Source organism: Triticum aestivum, chromosome 1B (genome assembly GCF_018294505.1).
Source record: "Triticum aestivum cultivar Chinese Spring chromosome 1B, IWGSC CS RefSeq v2.1, whole genome shotgun sequence".
In the NCBI taxonomy this organism is placed as follows: Eukaryota; Viridiplantae; Streptophyta; class Magnoliopsida; order Poales; family Poaceae; genus Triticum; species Triticum aestivum.
This window is the reverse complement of record NC_057795.1, coordinates 668382920-668403677: the sequence shown is the minus strand read 5'-3', so window position 1 is coordinate 668403677 and position 20758 is coordinate 668382920. Positions and strand designations below refer to the sequence as shown.

The window sequence follows — 20758 nt, the reverse complement described above, 5'->3', positions numbered from 1 at the left end:
GAACAAAAATTTCAAAAAAGGTGCCGCATTTGATGGTTCCATTGACGTCCCACATGCATATTCACTTATAGGTTATTAAGTGTAGTTATGCAACACTTACATAAAAGTTTAGTCGGAGTAGTGGTTATCGTCTGTAGCTTAACCTGTGTACTGTACACTGATACGTGGGACCCAAAGATCATATAGATGTATAGTGTCATTTAGTGATTTTTTTACCAGAATTTGACAGTAATTTAGGGGGTTTTCATAAAATATGACGCTTCACTCACTGACAATGGCCCCGGTATGCCACGTAAGCATGGAAAACACCCACATACGAAAAATGTGACCGTATTTGCATGCATGTGCAAGTTAGATGACTGCAATCACGTATTTTACAAGTTTGTGCACCAAACTGACCGCCGCGTTCAAGTTCTAAGACTTCCGGTGTATTTACCTCATTAATGAAATAGACAAACTATACCAAAGGACTTTCCACTGTGATTGGAGACACACCCAAGCAAAGTTCATAAATTTTATTCAGCCGGCTTTCCCAGCTGAGACACCCACGCAAAGTTTTAAAAATTTCTAGCAATTCAGCCGGTTTTCCCATAAATATTGGGATTTTACAGAGAACTCCGTATAATTGGGACGAATTTCCCTCTCTGATGAACGATGGCGTTCCAAATGGACTCTCATTGCGTCAGCTGCGTTGGCCAGCTACCGTTCTAGTTCTAGCTGGCCATCTCTCAAAACTGCAAAGTTTAATTAGATGTCAGACGATAATTAACCGGTTTCCATTTGTGTGGCTCCGGCCACTTACGTACGTTCAGAGCCCAGACTGAGCAAGATCGTGACCAGCTACGAGCTAGCCTAAACCCAGCGAGCTGCCCAATTAGCTCCACTAATCCGAAGAGTAAAGTTTGGAGATGGCTAGGCAGAGTAGGTGAGCGGCGATAAGGTCGATCGACGCCGACAGCGACCGCGCGCTCGCCTGAACCTCCGGCCAGATGTCTGACGATCGTATTCGTTCATGGACAGCTCGTACGCGGCGGCAACGGCTAATACGTACTACTCCTAATTAAGACTTTGGCGCATGCATAATTTATTGTCACCGGAACTAAATTTGCAAGTGAAGAAATTGCTGCACAAACTACTCACAATGTTGGATTTAATCTGATCTGCCAGCTGCTACTGTCACTGTATATGTACGAAAAGAAGCCAAGAAATTCTACACGCCGCGTACTGATCAGGGATCACAATCTGAAAGAAAGAAAGAAAGAAAGAACGAAAATGCAGGGCAACCACCCGATCGGCGTGAAGATGGGTCGACGCTGACGGCTGACGTTGGTTGGTTGGTTGGTTAGAAGGGGTGGTAGCTCCGGCGGAATGCGCCGGCGTTGGCGAAGAGCCCGAGGAGGTCCTGCTTGTACGGGAGGAACGTCGACGCCCTGCGCCCGGGGCTTCCCCTGCCGCTCCCGCCTCTGCCGCGGTGGCTCCAGCCGTGGACTCCTCCGCGGCCGCGCGGCTCGCCGGTCCCCGTCCCTCCCCTGCTGCCCGGGGAGCCGGCGGCGTCCTGCTGTGGCTGCAGGAACACGAACTTCTCCTTGCCGTCGCTGTGGCTCCGCCCCACCTGCAGCCGCTGGCGCCACCGCAGGACCGACCCGGTCGACCCGCTCTTCTGGCACCGCGACGGCGACGGGGACGGAGACGGCGACGGCGTGGTCCCGGGCGACCACAGGCAGTAGGTCTCCGCCGGCACCCCGTCCAGCTCGTCTTCTTCTTCGTCGTCGTCCGGCCGTTTCCCCGACGACGACGACGATGACCCCCGCTCCTCGAGGAGAAGCTGCCTCAGCGGCACCCGCACGGTGGCCGTGCCGGCATCCTCCTCCTCCACCTCCTGCTCCGCCGGCGAACGCGGGCGGCCGAAGACCAGGTACACGGGCCCGATCGCGCACCCGTCGCCCACACGCGTCGCCGCCGCGAAGGTGAACCCCTCCCCCTCCTCCTCCTCCTCCTCCTCCTCCTCGTCTTCTGACGCAACGGGATCTTCTCGAGGGATCTCGACAGCCGGCCGTCGCTGTGATCCGCCATGGCTCCGCTCCCCGGGTGCCGTGTGCGGGATAAAAGGGCCGGGAGACGCGGGCAGTTGCAGCTGCGAGCTGCGCCTGGCACGCAAGGCGTGGGCCCGCGAAGCCCGCTGCGTGGCCGACGGGTGGGCCCGGATTCGCACTGCCGCTGCTGCCTCGTCAGTGATTCGAGAGAGCTGGTTGTTCGGTTGGTGGGTGGGCCAGGCCCACGCTCGACACGTGGCCGTTGATGGGAGCCGGCCGTTGAGCCAACGGAACGGGAGAATGCAAGCTGGACAGCAGCGGCCGCGGCGGCGGGGCGAGAATCCCAGTGGAGTGGACTACAGCGTCGCTGGATCTGATCCGATCCATCCATGTGCAGCTTCTCTCGTCTTTTGATTTTTTTTTCAAAGTACGCCTAGGCTACCATATGAAGGCAGAAATCAATTATAAGAGACTACAACTTGCTGCGAACAACAAGTGCAGTTGAAACTTCACACTCCACCACAATAATTACAAACACAAACGGAAAAGGGCCTGCTCTAATAGCATCTCCAACGGCCGCATAAAAATTCCGCGCCCAATAAAAGTTATGGCGCCACGGTAGCATTTTTAATGCGCCGGGACCAATTTTGCTTCAACAGGCGCCAAAAACGCGCGCCCAGAAAGCAGACAGTGTAAATTGTGAAGCACGCGCGATCCGGCGTCCAAAATATGCTGCGCGCGATAGCGTTTTTCAGCGCGCGCCCAAAAACTTTTAGCGCTACAGTTTCTGCTGGAGCTGTCCGACGCCCCAAAAAACAAACTTTTAGTGCACGGAGCTCTTTTTGGGCGCCTGTTGGAAATGCTCTAAGCCAATTATCTGGTCGCGTCACGACAAAAACCGGTCGCCTCGAAAATCAAGAACTCCAAACGCACTACCCACCCTTGAATGCCTAAGAGGAGGCGGCGAGGGGATAGCGGGACTCGGAACACACCGAGAAAGCCATCGTCTTGAATCACCGGCAACTTCATACATAGCACCCACGAAGATCGACTCGGGCAACGACAAGCACCAGAGAACCATAGACAAAACCTCCAGGCCAGGTCTTCACATGCAATGCTCTCAACAAAGTAACGACGCCACACCGCCGCCATCGCCGGTCCTATAACGGACAAGGCTTTCGCCCGAAGACCACAATCCGGTCATGGAGGGGAGATGCCGACACACCTTGGCGACACCTCCAAGGAGGGAAACGACACCCGCGGGCGCCGTCGCCACCAGCTTCGCAGACGAGCAGGATTTTCATCCAACTGTCCCACCTCTCCCACCCCCATCAACAGATTGGCCAAACTGTTGGAGTCACACCGCCGTTGTCGCAACACCTCGCCATTGTGTCCAGACCACTGCGGTACATCGCCCTCGCACAACAGAGAGCAGCCCGACCACCAACCAGCACCAGCACGGCCGCGAGAACCACCTCACCAGGACCCAGCAGAAGAATTGCTGGTACTCCATACCGCTGCTGCAACCCGAGGCCACAAATGGCAGAAACCGGTGCGCCGAAACGCCCACGCGAATGCGCACGCCCACCATGGTGCTCCCCTGTCTGAGCCCCTGCTCCGACCTCCGGCATGGAACCAATACAGATCCTGGTCGCGCCGCCACCAACACCACAAAGGGGCCGCCTTCCTCCAAGCCAAGCCAGCGTCGACAAGAGCCACTCCGCGTGCCCCGGCCACGACAACAAATCCCGGCCACCGCCCCGGGCACCACCACACCCGTCCGAGATCCGCATCCACCAAGGCCCCGCATCGCAACCTCCTGCACCCACCACCGAGCTCGAAGAAGACCACCGCCCCGCTCCACGACACGACCGTGCACCGCCTCTTCCTATGCTCTCCACCGTGCATCACCCCTACCAGCGTCACCGCGTCGGGCAAGAGCCGCCGCCGGCACCTCACAGTGCCCAGAGGCCGCCAAAACCCGACGATCACCACGCCTCGCAAGCAAGCAGCCATGGCTTAGACCCAATCACCACCAGATCCAGGATCGGGATTGGGGTCAAGGGCCCCATGCCGCAGCCGCCACGAAGGCGGCACCACTGGACGGCGCCCTGCCCTCCACCCACGCAAGAGGACTGAGCCCCCGCCAAAGCTCCGCTGCACCACGCCGCCAAGCCTCGCCGGGATAACTCGCGCTTCTGCTGGGGGGGGGGGGGGGGGGGGAGAGGGACGCGCCAGGGAGAGGCCCCGCCGCCGCCAACACTGCCCGGGCTTTGCCCGACAGTGGCCCTTGGCGGCGGCGAGGGGGAAAGAAGGATGAAGGAGGGCCGGTGGTGGGGGAGGCTAGGATGCCCGGCAGTGGAAAATCCTTTTTGATCTTTTCTCAAAGAGCCCCTGTCACTCACTCCTGTAGTATTATATAATTTTCGTAAAAGAACGTACCCCTATCGAACATCCGTAAGAAAAAAGGCATTTGCTATTTGTAAATGGTCTGAAAAATAAAATGGCTTAAATCGATTTCTAGAAGAAGAAGAAAGGTAGGCAAAGCGCGACATCGCCGGCAAGGCCAAGCCGGGAGCGACTTGGGGCCGAGGACAACTCGTGGTGCGGGGTGGGCTGCCGGCACCAGAGAAGAAGGACTGTGAGGGCATATAAGAAAGGTTGGGGCGGCAGCAGCACGACAGAAAGGGCGGAAGGGGGCCTCCAGGTGCGTGTCGGAGCACCGCCGAACACTAATGGCTCGGCGGCAACTGACAGTTTGGTCGGCGCTGGATCAGGCGGGTGGAAGGAGAGCCAGAGGAGGAAGAACATGCGAGAGCCCTTGAGTTCAAATCTAATGGGGTCCCAAAAAAGTTCAGACAACTTATCTACAGTGGGCCCCAATAAACTGATATTGTATGAATCATGTTACTGCAGATTTATTTTGTGAACATAATTTTGTTTCTCTTATGCTTTTGCACGTGGATCATCAGCCTTGGTGCATTTACATTGTACAATGGTGTGACCTACCTACCACGGTGATCGGAGATTCGGATGAGATGACTTGTCCGGTTTGCCATGCGTCCAAGCAAGAAGGTGAGAGTGAAATGACACTATAAGAGTAGCAGTTCGTGTTTGATTTTGTAAGTGCTTGCCTATAAAGGTATGGCGTGTCACTGGCGCCATGTTTGTTTGATGTTTCCCTGGTGTCAATGCTCCGGTTCTAAGTAAAGTATAGCTTACTTAAGATGTGGGATGTGTGTTAACCAAGACAAAAGTACTGGTACTTCTCTTAGTGGATACACGTGGATCAACTTATAACCTCATTAATCGCAAATAAAACAAACTTGTTGCTTCGTCCGTAAGATATTGCAGGCGTATTGGTACAAGTGTACAATGTCAAGGAAAAAAAATGACAACTAATAGAAAGTTTTGGGGCAATAACACAGAACAAATGCTCGTACAAGCGAAAATGGCTAATCTGTGTCGACAAAACAAAATGCTTCTGTCCATCATGCTTGTTAACGGGCCACCAATCTTACAAACTTTACGAACTTAAGTAGTTGATCTCCACTATTTCTATTTATCTCAACACATATACATATATACCATCTTTTTTTTTTTGAGAAAATACATATATACCATCTAATCACATATGTCAGACCATCAATCCCACTACATTTATTTCTCGGCTGAAGGAGGATCCTCCCAGTAACTCATATTGGACCGGCCCAACTTTCTATAGTTTGTTTCTCATTTATGTTTCTTCATTCATTCGCTTTATTTTATTTTACTTTTTATATTTTTGAGAAACACAAAACACATATATTTGAAAACTTAGTTTGCTTAAAAAATTGAATACAACAAATTAGAAAAATATTAATGCAGTGTAATTGTTTTATTAATGTAATTTTAGAAACATGTTGGTAGCATTCAATTAAATGTTTGTGTCATATAAAAAAAATCGCACATTTCAAAAAGAGTTCATGGCATTTTTACAAAAGGTTTATACAATGTAAAGAAATGTTCATGTAATTCCAAAAAACATATTACATTTCCAAAATTGTTTGCGTATTTCAAAAATGTTAAGACAATGAAAACAAATGTCCAGGTAGTTTAAAAATGCTTCATATCATTGAAAAGTATTTCAACATGTATTCAAAAAAATTTCAAAACTTTTTAAAGGTGTATAAAAATTATAGATGTATACAAAAAATATACAATGTGTATCAGCAAAACATATATTTTCAAAAATGTTGATCACGTATTTAAAAATTGTTAAATGTGTACAGTGTTGCTGAGTTATACAAAAAACGTACAATGTGTATGAAAAAAATTAGACATCTGTTGATAAAAACCCAAAGAAAACATGTGAACAGCGACATAAAAAGAGAAAAAAATAAAATTGGAAAGAAAAAAGAACCATCACAAAAATGAGGAAACCCCGAAAAAGGTTGATACAAAACAGTGAAAAAAATGATAATACAAAAGACACAAAAAAGGGCACGGAGCAACTGTAATGGATGGGCCTTATAGCATGTGTTTTAGGCGTGACTTATTAAGAATCAGTAGGGACAATACATAGCTATGGCGAAGTGCGCCAATAGGATGTTCCTCTTCGCCACGGGATAGGGAGGAAAAAAATACACCCCAAGGTGGTGGGCCGTCCGCTTAGCGGATGTTATGTATTTTATTTTTTAAATAGACTAAAAAGAATGAAAAAGAAAAGTTTCTCAAGTGATAAAGTATTTTTAAAAATGGCCATCCTACTTATAAATGTCATCCCATATTTTTCAAATTTCTCTTTGTTTATTTGATAAACATTCAGCACATAGTTGAAAAAAGCTTCACCGCATATTCAAATAAATATTGCATCTTTGTAAAAATGTTAATCGCTACAAAAAATATTCATCGTATATTGGAAAAATGTTTATCACATATTACATAAAATGTGTGTGTATAAAACACTGAAAATAAAAACAAAGAAAACTGGAAGAAACCAACACAAAAATGAAAAATCCATAAAAAAACCGGGAAGAAAAGGAAAAAAAATGCAAACATGAAAGGAAACTTGGGCCCTGCACTGGGCCGTTGCATGAACGCAATGTGCACGCAACGATACTGTCATGTGCCCAATGCAGGGAGAAGGAAATAATCCAAACTCCTCCTCAATGACATGATGAATTGGGCTCTTCCATTTGTCAAGGTTCATGCATGATAAGGCGGGTTATCACACTATTTCAACATTCTTGTTTTGTCTAGTGATCCAGAAGAAATTTGGGTTTTTTGAGAAGAAAAGAAAATCTTGGTTTTGTATACTAATGGCCTTTTGTTCCCAAAAAACCAAGGATGCTAATACATAGCGAACGTCAGGTGAGAGAGGTGCCTCGAGCGAACGATTGTTTTGCCCTCGGAGGGTAAGATCGGGTGAACCAATATCGACCCCTCACAAGTTCGCTGCAGGGACTTTTTAGCGCGACCAAGCTGGCCTAGAAAATAGGGATCTCATGAGAGAAAAAGGGCTAGCCAATTAGCTGATTTTTTTGAAAATATAAAATCTCCATCAACAAAAAATAGTTAATTCATGATATAGAAAAATTAATGTAGACAGAAATACATTTGCCATGGTGTATAAAATAAATTTGCCATGGTACAATACAGAAGAAAAAAACATATGCTGAGAATTTGATCGGGTATTGCACGATAAAAGATGGTCTATGGTGAGATGGCAAAATGCGCCCGTGCGCGCGCGCATACACACACACATCAAATTAGAATATCAAATTTATATGTATAGCTACGCGCAAAAAAACCCGCCATGCTCTAGACACTAAAACTAGAACATATTTTTGAGAAGTTCAAGTGTACTATACATACATCCTGAAAGGTGACATGATTCATCCTACTATAAAACGGTAAGCTACGACATGTCTAGACCTACTATATATACAAGAAAAAATGGTTATAAGACAAAAAAAATTCATTATCTCTACTCCTAGTATAGCAGTTGGTGAATAGTCTTCCGGTTTTTTTCGCTGGTTTTATTTCGTCTATCCTCCCACCTCCGTCAAATCGCTGGGTTTTTTTCGTCTATAGTCCCACCTCCGTTAGCTCACGACCCTCCCGCGAAAAAAAACATGCCAAAGAAAACCCCACGACCTCCCCTCCCCTCGCTAGCCCTACGCAGCCGCCGCCACACCTGCCGATCCCTGCGCAGCGCACCCATCCCCGCCGCCATACCTGCCGTCCCCTGCGCCACCCATCCCCACCTCGCCCCGCCCGCCGCCTCCCCTTCACGCCGGCGCCCGCTCGCCTCGCCTGCACCGGTCGCCACGCGCTCGCCCCGCAAGGCAAGGAGCTCCCTTCCCCAACCCGATCTGATGGAAAGAGGACCAAGCCTTAATGGTCCGGTGTTCGTTGTGGCCATATCCGGCTGTGGGAGCCACCGTAGAGCCTCCATGTCGGTGGAGCAGAGCAGCCCGTCGGTGGTCACGACCACGTCATTCCCTGATCTCGTCCCGCAGATCACCGTCTTGCTCCTCCGCCCCGCCGCCATTCCGTTGGAGATGAGGATTGCATTGTTGCGCCGCCGCCGCCGCCACTTCCTACAGACTCCCTGACTCACAGTGCAAGACATCCCAACTCGGGTCTATCCGGGTAAATGCCGCCGCCGCCCTTGGCAGGATTGAAGGAAATATGCCCTAGAGGCAATAATAAAGTTATTATTTATTTCCTCATATCATGATAAATGTTTATTATTCATGCTAGAATTGTATTAACCAGAAACATGATACATGTGTGAATACATAGACAAACATATAGTCACTAGTATGCCTCTACTTGACTAGCTCATTAATCAAAGATGGTTATGTTTCCTAACCATAGACATGTGTTGTCATTTGATTAATGGGATCACATCATTAGAAGAATGATGTGATTGACATGACCCATTCCGTTAGCCTAGCACTTGATCGTTTAGTATGTTGCTATTGCTTTCTTCATGACTTATACAAAGTTCCTGCAACTATGAGATTGTGCAACTCACGTTTACCGGAAGAACACTTTGTGTGCTACCAAACGTCACAACGTAACTGGGTGATTATAAAGGTGCTCTACAGGTGTTTCCGAAGGTACATGTTGGGTTGGCATAATTCGAGATTAGGTTTTGTCACTCCGATTGTCGGAGAGGTATCTCTGGGCCCTCTCGGTAATACTCATCACCTAAGCCTTGCAAGCATTGTAACTAATGAGTTAGTTATAAGATGATGTGTTACAGAACGAGTAAAGAGACTTGCCGGTAACGAGATTGAACTAGGTATTGGATACCGACGATCAAATCTCGGGCAAGTAACATACCGATGACAAAGGGAACAACGTATGTTGTTATGCGGTTTGACCGATAAAGATCTTCGTAGAATATGTAGGAACCAATATGGGCATCCAGGTTCCGCTATTGGTTATTGACCGAGAATGGTTCTAGGTCATGTCTACATAGTTCTCGAACCCGTAGGGTCCGCACGCTTAACGTTACGATGACAGTTTTATTATGAGTTTATAAGTTTTGATGTACCGAAGTTTGTTCGGAGTCCCGGATGTGATCACGGACATGACGAGGAGTCTCGAAATGGTCGAGACATAAAGATTGATATATTGGAAGCCTATGTTTGGACATCGGAAAGGTTCCGGGTGAAATCGGGATTTTACCGGAACACCGGGGGGTTACCGGAACCCTCCCGGGGGTTAATGGGCCTTAGTGGGCCATGAGGGAGAAGAGGAGGGCCGGCCAGGGCAGGCCGCGCGCCCCCTCCCCCCTAGTCCGAATAGGACAAGGAAGGGGGGGGGGCGCCCCCCTTTCCTCTTTCCCCTCCCCCCTTTCCTTCTCCACCAAGGCAAGAGGGGGGAGTCCTACTCCCGGTGGGAGTAGGACTCCTCCAGGCGCACCCCAAGGGGGCCGGCCGCACCTCCCCCTCCCTCCTTTATATACGGGGGCAGGGGGGCACCCCATAACACACAAGTTGATCTACGGATCGTTCCTTAGCCGTGTGCGGTGCCCCCCTCCACCATATTCCACCTCGGTCATATCGTCGCGGAGTTTAGGCGAAGCCCTGCGCCGGTAGAACATCATCATCGTCACCACGCCGTCGTGCTGACGGAACTCATCCCCGAAGCTTTGCTGGATCGGAGCCCGGGGATCGTCATCGAGCTGAACGTGTGCTGAACTCGGAGGTGCCGTACGTTCGGTGCTTGGATCGGTCGGATCGTGAAGACGTACGACTACATCAACCGCGTTGTCATAACGCTTCCGCTTACGGTCTACGAGGGTACGTGGACGAACACTCTCCCCTCTCGTTGCTATGCCATCACCATGATCTTGCGTGTGCGTAGGAAATTTTTTGAAATTACTACGTTCTCCAACAGTGGCATCCGAGCCTGGTTTTATGCGTAGATGTCATATGCACGAGTAGAACACAAGTGAGTTGTGGGCGATATAAGTCATACTGCTTACCAGCATGTCATACTTTGGTTCGGCGGTATTGTGAGATGAAGCGGCCCGGACCGACATTACGCGTACGCTTACGCGAGACTGGTTTCACCGCTACGAGCACTCGTTGCTTAAAGGTGACCGGCGGGTGTCTGTCTCTCTCACTTTAGCTGAATCGAGTGTGGCTACGCCCGGTCCTTGCGAAGGTTAAAACAGCACCAACTTGACAAACTATCGTTGTGGTTTTTGATGCGTAGGTAAGAACGGTTCTTGCTAAGCCCGTAGCAGCCACGTAAAACTTGCAACAACAAAGTAGAGGACGTCTAACTTGTTTTTGCAGGGCATGTTGTGATGTGATATGGTCAAGACGTGATGCTATATTTTATTGTATGAGATGATCATGTTTTGTAACCGAAGTTATCGGCAACTGGCAGGAGCCATATGGTTGTCGCTTTATTGTATGAAATGCAAACGCCCTGTAATTGCTTTACTTTATCACTAAGCGGTAGCGATAGTCGTAGAAGCAATAGTTGGCGAGACGACAACGATGCTACGATGAAGATCAAGGTGTCGCGCCGGTGACGATGGTGATCATGACGGTGCTTCGGAGATGGAGATCACAAGCACAAGATGATGATGGCCATATCATATCACTTATATTGATTGCATGTGATGTTTATCCTTTATGCATCTTATCTTGCTTTGATTGACGGTAGCATTTTAAGATGATCTCTCACTAAAATTATCAAGAAGTGTTCTCCCTGAGTATGCACCGTTGCCAAAGTTCGTCGTGCCCAGACACCACGTGATGATCGGGTGTGATAAGCTCTACGTCCATCTACAACGGGTGCAAGACAGTTTTGCACACGCGGAATACTCAGGTTAAACTTGACGAGCCTAGCATATGCAGATATGGCCTCGGAACACGGAGACCGAAAGGTCGAGCGTGAATCATATAGTAGATATGATCAACATAATGATGTTCACCATTGAAAACTACTCCATCTCACGTGATGATCGGTTATGGTTTAGTTGATTTGGATCACGTGATCACTTAGATGACTAGAGAGATGTCTGTCTAAGTGGGAGTTCTTAAGTAATATGATTAATTGAACCTAAATTTATCATGAACTTAGTACCTGATAGTATTTTGCTTGTCTATGTTTGTTTGTAGATAGATGGCTCGTGCTGTTGTTCCGTTGAATTTTAATGCGTTCCTTGAGAAAGCAAAGTTGAAAGATGATGGTAGCAATTACACGGACTGGGTCCGTAACCTGAGGATTATCCTCATTGCTGCACAGAAAAGTTACGTCCTGGAAGCACCGCTGGGTGCCAGGCCTGCTGCTGATGCAACTGACGACGTTAAGAACGTCTGGCAGAGCAAAGCTGATGACTACTCTATAGTTCAGTGTGCCATGCTTTACGGCTTAGAACCGGGTCTTCAACGACGTTTTGAACGTCATGGAGCATATGAGATGTTCCAGGAGTTGAAGTTAATATTTCAAGCAAATGCCCGGATTGAGAGATATGAAGTCTCCAATAAGTTCTACAGCTGCAAGATGGAGGAGAATAGTTCTGTTAGTGAGCATATACTCAAAATGTCTGGGTATAATAATCACTTGATTCAACTGGGAGTTAATCTTCCGGATGATAGCGTCATTGACAGAATTCTCCAATCACTGCCACCAAGCTACAAGAGCTTTGTGATGAACTATAATATGCAAGGGATGAACAAGACTATTCCCGAGCTCTTCGCAATGCTAAAAGCTGCGGAGGTAGAAATCAAGAAGGAGCATCAAGTGTTGATGGTCAACAAGACCACTAGTTTCAAGAAAAAGGGCAAAGGGAAGAAGAAGGGGAACTTCAAGAAGAACAGCAAGCAAGTTGCTGCTCAAGAGAAGAAACCCAAGTCTGGACCTAAGCCTGAAACTGAGTGCTTCTACTGCAAGCAGACTGGTCACTGGAAGCGGAACTGCCCCAAGTATTTGGCGGATAAGAAGGATGGCAAAGTGAACAAAGGTATATGTGATATACATGTTATTGATGTGTACCTAACTAGAGCTCGTAGTAGCACCTGGGTATTTGATACTGGTTCTGTTGCTAATATTTGCAACTCGAAACAGGGACTACGGAATAAGCGAGCACTGGCCAAGGACGAGGTGACGATGCGCGTGGGAAACGGTTCCAAAGTCGATGTGATCGCGGTCGGCACGCTACCTCTACATCTACCTTCGGGATTAGTTTTAGACCTGAATAATTGTTATTTGGTGCCAGCGTTGAGCATGAACATTATATCTGGATCTTGTTTGATGCGAGACGGTTATTCATTTAAATCAGAGAATAATGGTTGTTCTATTTATATGAGTAATATCTTTTATGGTCATGCACCCTTGAAGAGTGGTCTATTTTTATTAAATCTCGATAGTAGTGATACACATATTCATAGTGTTGAAACCAAAAGATGCAGAGTTAATAATGATAGTGCAACTTATTTGTGGCACTGCCGTTTGGGTCATATCGGTGTAAAGCGCATGAAGAAACTCCATACTGATGGACTTTTGGAATCACTTGATTATGAATCACTTGGTACTTGCGAACCGTGCCTTATGGGCAAGATGACCAAAACGCCGTTCTCCGGAACTATGGAGCGAGCAACTGATTTGTTGGAAATCATACATACTGATGTTTGTGGCCCAATGAATGTTGAGGCTCGCGGCGGGTATCGTTATTTTCTCACCTTCACAGATGATTTGAGCAGATATGGGTATATCTACTTGATGAAACACAAGTCTGAAACATTTGAAAAGTTCAAAGAATTTCAGAGTGAAGTGGAAAATCATCGTAACAAGAAAATAAAATTTCTACGATCTGATCGTGGAGGAGAATATTTGAGGTATGAGTTTGGCCTACACTTGAAACAATGTGGAATAGTTTCGCAACTCACGCCACCTGGAACACCACAACGAAATGGTGTGTCCGAACGTCGTAATCGTACTTTACTGGATATGGTGCGATCTATGATGTCTCTTACTAATTTACCGCTATCATTTTGGGGTTATGCTTTAGAGACGACTGCATTCACGTTAAATAGGGCACCATCAAAATCCGTTGAGACGATGCCTTATGAACTGTGGTATGGCAAGAAACCAAAGTTGTCGTTTCTTAAAGTTTGGGGCTGCGATGCTTATGTGAAGAAACTTCAACCAGATAAGCTCGAACCTAAATCGGAGAAATGTGTCTTCATAGGATACCCAAAAGAGACTATTGGGTACACCTTCTATCACAGATCCGAAGGCAAGACATTCGTTGCTAAGAATGGATCCTTTCTAGAGAAGGAGTTTCTCTCGAAAGAAGTGAGTGGGAGGAAAGTAGAACTTGATGAGATAACTGTATCTACTCCCTTATTGGAAAGTAGTTCATCACGAGAACCGGTTCCTGTGACAACTACACCAATTAGTGAGGAAGCTAATGATAATGATCATGAAACTTCAGATCAAGTTTCTACTGAACCTCGTAGGTCTACCAGAGTAAGATCCGCACCAGAGTGGTACGGTAATCCTATTCTGGAAGTCATGTTACTTGACCATGATGAACCTACGAACTATGAGGAAGCGATGATGAGCCCGGATTCCGCAAAATGGCTAGAAGCCATGAAATCTGAGATGGGATCCATGTATGAAAACAAAGTATGGACTTTGGTTGACTTGCCCGATGATCGGCAAGCCATTGAGAATAAATGGATCTTTAAGAAGAAGACTGACGCTGATGGTAATATAACTGTCTATAAAGCTCGACTTGTTGCAAAAGGTTTTCGACAAGTTCAAGGGGTTGACTACGATGAGACTTTCTCACCCGTAGCGATGCTTAAGTCCGTCCGAATCATGTTAGCTATTGCTGCATTTCATGATTATGAAATTTGGCAAATGGATGTCAAGACTGCATTCTTGAATGGATTTCTAGAAGAAGAGTTGTATATGATGCAGCCGGAAGGTTTTGTTGATCCAAAAGGTGCTGACAAAGTGTGCAAGCTCCAGCGTTCCATTTATGGACTGGTGCAAGCATCTCGGAGTTGGAATAAACGCTTTGATAGTGTGATCAAAGCATATGGTTTTATACAGACTTTTGGAGAAGCCTGTATTTACAAGAAAGTGAGTGGGAGCTCTGTAGCATTTCTAATTTTATATGTAGATGACATATTATTAATTGGAAATGATATAGAATTTCTGGATAGCATAAAAGGATACTTGAATAAAAGTTTTTCAATGAAAGACCTCGGTGAAGCTGCTTACATATTGGGCATCAAGATCTATAGAGATAGATCAAGACGCTTAATAGGACTTTCACAAAGCACATACCTTGACAAAATTTTGAAAAAGTTCAAAATGGATCAGGCAAAGAAAGGATTCTTGCCTGTGCTACAAGGTGTGAAGTTGAGTCAAACTCAATGCCCGACCACAGCAGAAGATAGAGAGAAAATGAAAAATGTTCCCTATGCTTCAGCCATAGGCTCTATCATGTATGCAATGCTGTGTACCAGACCTGACGTATGCTTAGCAATAAGCTTGGCAGGAAGGTACCAAAGTAATCCAGGAGTGGATCACTGGACAGCGGTCAAGAACATCCTGAAATACCTGAAAAGGACTAAGGATATGTTTCTCGTATATGGAGGTGACAAAGAGCTAGTCGTAAACGGTTACGTCGATGCAAGCTTTGACACTGATCCGGACGATTCTAAATCGCAAACCGGATACGTGTTTTTATTAAACGGTGGAGCTGTAAGTTGGTGCAGTTCTAAACAAAGCGTCGTAGCGGGATCTACATGTGAAGCGGAGTACATAGCTGCTTCGGAAGCAGCAAATGAAGGAGTCTGGATGAAGGAGTTCATTTCCGATCTAGGTGTCATACCTAGTGCATCGGGACCAATGAAGATCTTCTGTGACAATACTGGTGCAATTGCCTTGGCAAAGGAATCCAGATTTCACAAGAGGACCAAGCACATCAAGAGACGCTTCAATTCCATTCGGGACCAAGTCCAAGTGGGAGACATAGAGATTTGCAAAATACATACGGATCTGAATGTTGCAGACCCGTTGACTAAGCCTCTCTCACGAGCAAAACATGATCAACACCAAGACTCCATGGGTGTTAGAATCATTACTATGTAATCTAGATTATTGACTCTAGTGCAAGTGGGAGACTGAAGGAAATATGCCCTAGAGGCAATAATAAAGTTATTATTTATTTCCTCATATCATGATAAATGTTTATTATTCATGCTAGAATTGTATTAACCGGAAACATGATACATGTGTGAATACATAGACAAACATATAGTCACTAGTATGCCTCTACTTGACTAGCTCATTAATCAAAGATGGTTATGTTTCCTAACCATAGACATGTGTTGTCATTTGATTAATGGGATCACATCATTAGAAGAATGATGTGATTGACATGACCCATTCCGTTAGCCTAGCACTTGATCGTTTAGTATGTTGCTATTGCTTTCTTCATGACTTATACAAAGTTCCTGCAACTATGAGATTGTGCAACTCACGTTTACCGGAAGAACACTTTCTGTGCTACCAAACTCACAACGTAACTGGGTGATTATAAAGGTGCTCTACAGGTGTTTCCGAAGGTACATGTTGGGTTGGCATAATTCGAGATTAGGTTTTGTCACTCCGATTGTCGGAGAGGTATCTCTGGGCCCTCTCGGTAATACTCATCACCTAAGCCTTGCAAGCATTGTAACTAATGAGTTAGTTATAAGATGATGTGTTACAGAACGAGTAAAGAGACTTGCCGGTAACGAGATTGAACTAGGTATTGGATACCGACGATCAAATCTCGGGCAAGTAACATACCGATGACAAAGGGAACAACGTATGTTGTTATGCGGTTTGACCGATAAAGATCTTCGTAGAATATGTAGGAACCAATATGGGCATCCAGGTTCCGCTATTGGTTATTGACCGAGAATGGTTCTAGGTCATGTCTACATAGTTCTCGAACCCGTAGGGTCCGCACGCTTAACGTTACGATGACAGTTTTATTATGAGTTTATAAGTTTTGATGTACCGAAGTTTGTTCGGAGTCCCGGATGTGATCACGGACATGACGAGGAGTCTCGAAATGGTCGAGACATAAAGATTGATATATTGGAAGCCTATGTTTGGACATCGGAAAGGTTCCGGGTGAAATCGGGATTTTACCGGAACACCGGGGGGTTACCAGAACCCTCCCGGGGGTTAATGGGCCTTAGTGGGCCATGAGGGAGAAGAGGAGGGCCGGCCAGGGCAGGCCGCGCGCCCCCTCCCCCCTAGTCCGAATAGGACAAGGAAGGGGGGGGGGCGCCCCCCTTTCCTCTTTCCCCTCCCCCCTTTCCTTCTCCACCAAGGCAAGAGGGGGGAGTCCTACTCCCGGTGGGAGTAGGACTCCTCCAGGCGCACCCCAAGGGGGCCGGCCGCACCTCCCCCTCCCTCCTTTATATACGGGGACAGGGGGCACCCCCCAACACACAAGTTGATCTACGGATCGTTCCTTAGCCGTGTGCGGTGCCCCCCTCCACCATATTCCACCTCGGTCATATCGTCGCGGAGTTTAGGCGAAGCCCTGCGCCGGTAGAACATCATCATCGTCACCACGCCGTCGTGCTGACGGAACTCATCCCCGAAGCTTTGCTGGATCGGAGCCCGGGGATCGTCATCGAGCTGAACGTGTGCTGAACTCGGAGGTGCCATACGTTCGGTGCTTGGATCGGTCGGATCGTGAAGACGTACGACTACATTAACCGCGTTGTCATAACGCTTCCGCTTACGGTCTACGAGGGTACGTGGACGAACACTCTCCCCTCTCGTTGCTATGCCATCACCATGATCTTGCGTGTGCGTAGGAATTTTTTTGAAATTACTACGTTCTCCAACAAGCATCCTTTTTGGCGGCTTGGATCTAGGCAAAAGAGGAGCGGAAGGAGAGAAGTACGTCTATGACTCGGGTCATGGGGATGGATGGATCTCTCGGTAATGGTGGATCCAGAGTTCCAGACTCAGTTCATCTTATAGGCTTAATTCGTACTGTATCATTTTGATGAATACGTTGCTCCCCTATTTTTTCTACAATCAAGATGATTTTCCTCTGTGGGGTATGCATATCATCTTCTTTCGTTTTCGTTAGAACATATCATATTTTGTTTGACACGCAGGCACAACGATGGCAAATATTTGTTTTCATCAGAAGTATATTTTCATGAGATACAATGGCAATCAGGTTTGTGTTTTACGAGCTTTGTTCATATCACTGCTTCTCCCTAATCCGCCTTCACTCTAACGCATGGCCACCCAACATTGTCTTCTCCTCGGTTTGCAGGCGGCACATGCAGAAGAGTTGTGGAAGGTTGATTGAGAAGTCATAAGGACTGGGTGAAGCAAAATGCAATCTCCAAGGTTAGGTTACCTCTCAATGCCCTTGATGATATGAGTGCAACTAAACTAATATTTGTTTCTTGTGATCTATGGTTCCCACCTGCCATACTCATATATTTCTGTTTCCACATGATATGTCTTCTGTATTAAATTATAGTCTTTGATACAATAAGTTATTCCTTCAAATTTAACAGTCATGGAAGAATCTAAATATGGCAACGATTTCTTTCTTTCCTAAGCACTCCTCTCCTATTAGAATCCAACATATGCTGAACCACTGCTGCTTTAATGTCCAAATCTTTTGGTTTATAGTTTATGGCAAACCAAATTATGAATCAAGTGTTCATCTCTGAAGTTCATAACAGTGGTCGGTTTTTAGTGTGTCTAAAGGAAATGCACCAAGCTTTTGTACTGAAAGATTATCCTGACATGGGATTTTTTATTCTTGAATGAACATGGTAGCCTTTATTATTACTTTTAGAGAACACAGCTAGGATACAGAACTACATTCTTACTCTGATTGGCTTAATGCAACTAAGATCAAGGCTCCACGAGGCTATGTTGATTTGTTAAATTCCTTTCAGTTACAGGTTTCAAAATGAGAAATTGGAGCATTGAGACCTTTGAACTGAAACCTAAATAAAGGTATACATATTTATGTTGGTCTAAAGCCACCATGTTTTATCTGTAGAAAATAGAAATCGCCGTTCGGTTTCATTTACAAATTAAATTAAACTATAGACATAGTCCACGACGTCGGGACAAATAGAGTAACTAATTATATGTATGTTTTTTCCAGCAAAGAACTTATTATAAAACGGGACACCAGAAAATCCAGTGGGAAATTGATGGGCTCCCCTCTTTGCAAAAAAGTTACTTCACGGCATTGCCTAATGTACAGAGAAATCACGGGGTCAAAAATTGCTTTCCCGCCCATGACATAATTTATACAACATCATAGAGTGCCTTTTTATGCATAATCGACTTCCCTCGAAAAAGCATTTGTAAGATAGCTAATCAACATGTCATTTGTTCTTAATTCAGAATTGTGCATGCATCCAACAGAGAAAGGTGCGTACATATCCTGAGGGACAATAAAAAATGTGAGTTCTTTATGGCATAATATCAGGCACCGTTCTGAGTGATCTCTTTGCAACTCAAGATACCGAATAGTTATATTATTTCCTACCTGTAACCAATTTCTGCACACCAAAACACAGAGTCAAGTCAGATCTATAGGAGGATAAGTATTCTTGGTGTGATTACTAATGAGACAATGTAAGGAATTGTTTCTAGAACTCAATTTTATTATAAGTTCAATATCAGCACCACACAATCTTTCTACTACCATTCCTAGACAAATATCAACCCGTTACACAAGACAATGCAAGAAAACATATGTCACACAGGACTATTCTATTTCCGTGCGCTTCACCGTTGCCGTCGATGTTCCCAGCAGGCCACATATCCTCCAATGGCAATCTCATGGGTCATCTGATGAGACCGATATGAACCAAACTTTTAGCTTAATGATGCATGGTTAGATATAGATAGAAGAACCGGTTGTACTATATCTTTTTTTTGCCCTGAAGTAGCGCTTCTACTTCTGATTCATGTCTACTTCATGGTTGACATCTTAAAGAAAAAATACTCTAAATTAAAAGGTGCAAAGATTCTGTGGATGACATCCATGCATTAATGCATATAGCTCTGAGTCTTCCTTTTCTCTTATATATGAATCTATAATCTGCTTTTGTCCAATGGTACAATTTATCAAGTTCAACAAGGGTGTGGTTAGTGCCTTTTGTCCATTCAATCCAAAAACGGATCGGGTTCTACTATCGAAAGCGATAACAAAAAAAACATGAAAAATGAACCAGGTTAGTTCCTTTTTTTGCTAAGATTTACAATTAAAGTCAAATTAGTACTTAATGTAATGAAGGTCAAACTTTTGTCTTTACTGATTTTTGTCTGGTTCGCAGGAGAGAGGGACGAGTTCCCCGGCATGGGGTCATGAGTGGTACAAACTGGAAGATGCATGCCGATGGTTCTGTCAGTACAATTTACTTAGATTTTCAGTTCTTTTCACCTCATAATTATCTTTTCTTTATGTGTTAGTACGGTTAAACTTCTTTATCTTTTGTTCCTTCCTACTTATGGCCTTCGTGTGCACCTTGATTAAGTTCTGGTGTTTATTCGCTGCCAATGTCTTAAGACAATAGTTTCATGCATGGATTTATTCCAGCATTCTAATTTAGAGACCTTTGTGCCAGACAGTTTGTTGCATTCACCTTAATAGAGATAATAAAATCTTACTGAGTAACAAGCGTAATGATGGAGGAACGGACGTAAATTTAAAGGTGCATATTATTCAGCTTGATTCATTGCTGAGGATTTTTTTAATACATGGCTTCTAATTCCAGACCAAGAACTTAATTCAGAATCTAAAAATTGAAGGGGAGGTAGAGGGATATTGTTGGTGCTGTCCAGAAACAATGCTCATTTATTTATTACAGTCGATGTATTTCTTGTGTGTCTCATTGATTGAGTATTTGAGTTGGAGCATAAGTATATTAATGTCTTAGAATTTGCACATATGCTTTATCCACTTGTCATTGCTATTTACAAGTCACATATTTATATTTGGATTACAGATTCTTTGTACTTATTGTTGTACTTCGTGTTTTCTATTGAGTGTGGTACCTCTTGAAGGAGGGAAAGCTAGGATTCATTGATGACTGAGGTACAGAAACTGCTGGACACGTACAAGGACGAGGAGGTGAGCATCACGGTAATGGGGCACAGCCTCGGGACGGAGCTGGCCACCCTGAATGCGTTGT

At 45.6% G+C, this 20758-nt stretch overlaps 1 long non-coding RNA gene and 1 pseudogene across 1 annotated transcript; one reads left to right on the top strand and one right to left on the bottom strand.

Moving 5' to 3' along the window:
- Positions 1-1124: 1124 nt before the first annotated feature.
- LOC123099447 (zinc finger protein AEBP2-like) lies at positions 1125-2073 on the bottom strand (annotated as a pseudogene).
- Positions 2074-17468: 15395 nt separating this feature from the next.
- On the top strand, positions 17469-19785 carry LOC123099439 (uncharacterized). Its single transcript, XR_006448163.1, has 4 exons — positions 17469-17763; positions 17863-17939; positions 18509-18563; positions 18963-19785. It is a non-coding gene; the product is annotated as an uncharacterized lncRNA (long non-coding RNA).
- Positions 19786-20758: the final 973 nt, after the last annotated feature.